The following is a 5,494-nucleotide window of genomic DNA, read 5'->3' as shown; positions in this document are numbered from 1 at the left end:
AATGTGGATTTTCTAGTGACTAGAGAGCGGAGTGATGGCGGTTCTGATTGGTCGAGACGATGTCACGTGTTACGAGGACGCTCACGTTTGAGAAGCATGGAAGAATGAGAGCTGCTTCAGCCGGTGAATGTGATCCATTTAACTGTGTTTATCGAAAATAAGAACATGTGCAAAGAAAGGTGATGAAATAGTTTTTTACCTTATTCTGCGACGCGGACGTGCAATTTTTGCTATTGTTTTGGACCTTCCGATTCTGTTTCCTACGGGAGAAATGACTAGGAATAATAAACAGCAGAAAACGGCCAACCTCTACAAACAAGCGTGTTCATGTCCATGAAAAAAATAGAAAATAAGGGAATAATATAATAAGACATAACGAGCTGTTTTAATCAATTGAGGTGTCAAGAATAAGATCAACAGGCTGGTATGGATAAAAAAGCGCGAGTGTGCGTGTGAAGATTTTTGGATTTACTGATTTTATTTATTTATATTTATGTGTTTGAGTAATATTTTTTAATTAAACATTTGCCATTTATGATATTTTTTGTTTTAGAATAGCAAAAAGGTGCCATGTTAAAAAAAAAACCGACGCACAGTGGTCACTGCAGACATCAGCCTGCTGAGTGCTCTCTGCTGCACCACTCCATTGAGTTTATTTCAGTGGTCATTCATGGTAACTGCTAATTAATTTCCTCCTTTTCCTTAATTTATTATTTTGTTTTAGGCCCGTAGCCAGCCTGTTAAAGGGGGTGGTTCTTTTTCTCCTCATTTTCTATCTATTTATGAGATTTAAATACGGCATTTTAGTGACAATTTAAGCACTATATTTAGCTGAATTCGCTTGTCGAGTGGTCATCATAACCACATTTTTAATGTACAAAAAATATTATAAATAAATAATTATAATAAAGAAATATGAAAAATTCTTATTTTTAAAATACAAATTTATTACATCATAATATCATTAGAAAATAGGAATCTGTTAAACTTTTAAATTAAAAATAGCTTATTGTCATTTATTAGGCAAATAACAAACTGTCCACAACATTCAACTGTCCTTAGTCAGAATTTGGCCATTTTTGAATAAGAAAAATTCAAACATGATAATAAAGGCGACACAGTGGTGCAGTCGGTAGTGCTGTTGCCTCACAACAAGAAGATCGCTGGTTCGAGCCTCAGCTGGATCAGTTGGCTTTTCTGTGTGGAGTTTGCATGTTCTCCCTGTGTTTGCGTGGGTTTCCTCCTGGTGCTCCAGTTTCCTCCACAGTCCAAAGACATGCGGTACAGGTGAACTGGATAGGCTAAATTGTCCCTGGTGTATGAGTGTTAATGAGTGTGTATGGATGGGTTTCCCATAAATGGGTTGCAGCTGGACCCATATGTTACATCGGCTGCGTAAAACATATGCTGGATAATTTGGCAGTTCATTCCGCTGTGGCGACCCCGGATTAATAAAGGGACTTAGCCGAAAAGAAAATGAATGAATCAATGAATAATAATAATTTACAGCTTCACGATTTTTGTAGCCTCTCTTGTAAAAAAAGGACATTTTAATAATCATGGATAACAACAGCTAAAGCCAAATCAGTATTCAAAAATAATTGTAATATGGTACGTTTTTGGTGCTTCACACCATTTCATTGACCACTTTTTGTTTCAAGAATAAGGTCCAGAATTTAGAATAAGAGTCACTTGTTAAATGTTTTCTCTATTTAAAAACAATACAGTAGCTAAAACTGACTTCACTTATGTCAGATCGTATGTTTTCTTGCACAGCTGGATGTTGGACTCTAGAAAAATAATAGTTTGCATTGGTCAAAACAGATTAGCTGTAGTCACAACAACCCTTTTCAATGGGTTATTTCACAACTTATGATGGCATAGCAATCAAAATAGGACAACAGCTCACGATTGGGACAAATTCTGGATCTTTGTCCGTGAGGGGGGAGTCTTTCGAACCACCTGAACACCCCCTGGATACGGGCCTGTCTTTTCTTTTTTATTTACATTTAGATTTAAAAAAAAAAAACTAGAAAACTATGATTAACTATGTGTACTGAAGCCACAATGGTGCATTCATGCAAAACACCAAATACATCTGCATGCAGTATTGTGTGCCACTCTGTCTTTGATGCTTTGCATATTTTCTTGCAGCATATAGTTTTGTTCAATAGATCATATAGTTAGATGAGCAGACCTCAGGCCTCTTTCTTAAAAAATAAAACAAGTTTGTGAAATATAGCTGAATAATTTTTAGTATTTGATGGTTTTCAATGTAATGTGTATTCATATAGCACATTTATCATACTCCCAAAGCACTTCACTATCATGTAGGGCATAGGTCTCAAACTCAATTCATGGAGGGCTGGAGCTCTGCACAGTTTTGCTTCAACTTTACTCGAACACAGCTGAACCAACTTATCAAGATGTTAAAATTAGTTTTGAACACCTTGATTAATTGGATCAGCTGTGTTTGAGAAGGGTTGGAGCAAAACTGTGCAGTGCTGCTGCCCACCAGGAATGCAGTTTGAGACCTACTGTATAATGTAGGGCAGGCATGTCCAAACTCGGTCCTGGAGGGCCAAAGTTTAGTTCCAACCCCAATCAGACACATCTGGGCTAGCTTATCAAGCTCTTACTAGACTTTCTAGAAACATCTTTGCAAGTGTGTTGAGGAAAGTTAGAGCTAAAATCTGCAGGACACCGGCTCTCCGGGACCGAGTTTGGACACCCCTGATGAAGGGGACCTCTCCACACCACTAATGTGCAGCATCCACTTGGATGATGTGACGGCAGCCAGGACAACGGTGCCAGTGCACTCCCCACACACCAGCTATTGACTGAAGAGACAGTGATGGAGCCAATTCTGTGGATGAGGATGATTGGGAGGCCATGATGGGTCAGAGCTGATGGAAGGTTTCACATCAGTCAAACCATTGTCATTGGACATTTGGCATCAGCAATGTAATGGGTATATATTTTTTTTACTATTCTCTGTAAATCCTAGAGATTTTTGAATGTGAAAATCCCAGTAGACACAGTCCCATTGACTGCCAGCACATGCCACTTTAAAAGTGACTTAAATCACTTTTCCTCCCAATTCTCATGCTCATGTTTGAACTTCACTAGGTCAGTTGGTGTGGCCTTTTTTAGAGATGGAGGTAGTCTTGCTCTGGATCTTGAATTGTACAGTCTTTAAATGAGTTTTCAGAGGTGTAGTGTTGGTCAGCCTCTTGAAATGTAAAACCTTGGTCAGGGTTTTTAGGGGTGTAGTCTTGGTCTGGAGCTTGACTTCTATTGTCTTGATATGAGTTTTCAGTACTGTAGTCTTTCTCTGAATCTTGAAGTGCAATGTCTTGTTCTGGGTCTAAAATTGTGTAATCTCGATCTAGGTTTGCAGGGCTATAGTATTGCTCTGGGTCTTGAATTGTAAAGTCCTGGTCTGGATTTTAATTTTGGTCTTGGTTTCAGAGCTGTAGTATTGATGTGGGTCCTAGTGCATAGTTTTAGCCTTGTTTGGGGTCTTAAGAGGTGCATTCTAGGTGTAGGCTTGAGGTGGCCTTCAGGGGTGTTGGTCTGGATCTTGGACTGTATAGTCTTGGTCTGGGTCTAGAAGCATAGTTTTGGTCTGGATCTGGAAGTGTATAGTCTTGGTCCAGATCTTGAAGTGTAGTCTTGGTCTTGAAGTACAGTCTTGGTCTGGATCTGGAAGTGTATAATCTTGGTCCGAATCTTGAAGTGAAGTCTTGGTCTAGATCTGGAAGTGTATAGTCTTGGTCTGGGTCTAGAAGTATAGTCTTGGTCTGGACCTGGAAGTGTATAGTCTTGGTCTGGGTCTTAAAGTATAGTCTTGGTCCGGATCTTGAAGTGTATTCTTGGTCTGGGTCTTGAAGTATAGTCTTGGTCTGGATCTGGAAGTGTATATTCTTGGTCCGGGTCTTGAAGTGTAGTCTTGGTCTGGGTTTTGAAGTATAGTCTTGGTCCGGATTTTGAAGTGTAGTCTAGGTCTGGGTCTTGAAGTATAGTCTTGGTCTGGATCTGGAAGTGTATAGTCTTGATCTGGATCTGGAAGTGTAAAGTCTTGGTCTGAATATTAAAGTGTAGTCTTGGTCTGGGTCTTAAAGTTTAGTCTTGGTCTGGAAATGTATAGTCTTTGTCCGAATCTTGAAGTGTAGTCTTGGTCTGGATCTGAAAGTTTGTGGTCTTTGTCCGGATTTTGAAGTATAGTCTAGGTCTGGATCTGGAAGTGTGTGGTCTTTGTGCAGATCTTGAAGTGTAGTTTTGGTCTGGGTCTTGAAGTGTAGTCTTGGTCTGGATCTGGAAGTGTATAGTCTTGGTCCGGTTTTTGAAGTGTAGACTTGGATCTGCAATTGTCTTGGTCTGAGGTTTAGTGGTAGTCGGTCTGTATCTTATAGTGTAATGACCTAATCTGGGTTTCTTTTGTTATAGTCTTGGTCTAGATCTTGAAGTGTCTTGGTCTAGGTTTGTAGGGGTGTAGTCTTGTTCTGGATCTTGAATTGCATAATCTTGATTTAAATTTTCAGGGGTGTAGTCTTCGTCTAGATCTTCAAGGATGTAGTTCTGGTCTGGATTTTGAAGTCTATAATCTTGGTCTGGATTTTCAGGGCTGTAGTCTTGGCCTGGGTCCTGAAATGTAAAGTCGGTCTGAATTTTGAAGTGTATAATATTGGTCTGAATTTTCAGGGCTGTAGTATTGGTGTGGGTCTTAGCGCATAGTTTTGGTCTTGTTTGAGTTCTAAAGAGGTGCAATCATGGTGTGAGTTTGAGGTGATTTTCAGGGATGCAGCCTTAGCTTGCATGTAAGAAATAATTTTTTGGAATATGTCTGATGTTTGGACTTACTCTGGTTCTGGGTCTTAAGTAGCATAATCCCGCTGTAAGTTTTAAAATATATAGACTTAGTACGGCTTGGTGGTGTAAACCTTTTTCTGTTTTTAGGTATATAATCTTAGTCTGAATCTTGTCGGGTGGAGTCTGGATCTGTGTCTTAGTGTTGGGTTTAGGTTAGTATAAATATACTTTAAATTATGAACATTATGAACAAGTCATTAATTTGACTTTAAAACAAAAGATTTCACAATGTGATTTTTCTCCTGCCTCTTAGTAATTGACAAAAGCATAAACCAGTTTAAAGTCAAACCATAAACAGTGCTTATTCAAGAATCTAGTGGTTTTACATGCACATTAAAGATACATTTTTAGTGGTTTACTAAAAGCTTTAGTTGCAAAGTTTAGCATTTCTGATGTTATCATGGTAGCTTTCCCCCCATATTTTATTTTTAGAAGTCTATTTGAAGGCTAGGGAAACATGTTATACAAGCCTTTTTGTCCAATACCCTGTGGGCTTCTGTTCCACAAAACACACACACACACGCACACACGCACGCACGCACGCACGCACGCGCACACACACACACACACACACACAAAAGCAATGCAACAATAATTTTGTACTCCAAATCTATACATTCAA

Source organism: Danio rerio, chromosome 8 (genome assembly GCF_052040795.2).
Source record: "Danio rerio strain M-AB ecotype USA chromosome 8, GRCz13ab, whole genome shotgun sequence".
NCBI lineage: Eukaryota > Metazoa > Chordata > Actinopteri > Cypriniformes > Danionidae > Danio > Danio rerio.
The sequence above is the reverse complement of the archived record's forward strand: the minus strand, read 5'-3'. Positions refer to the sequence as shown.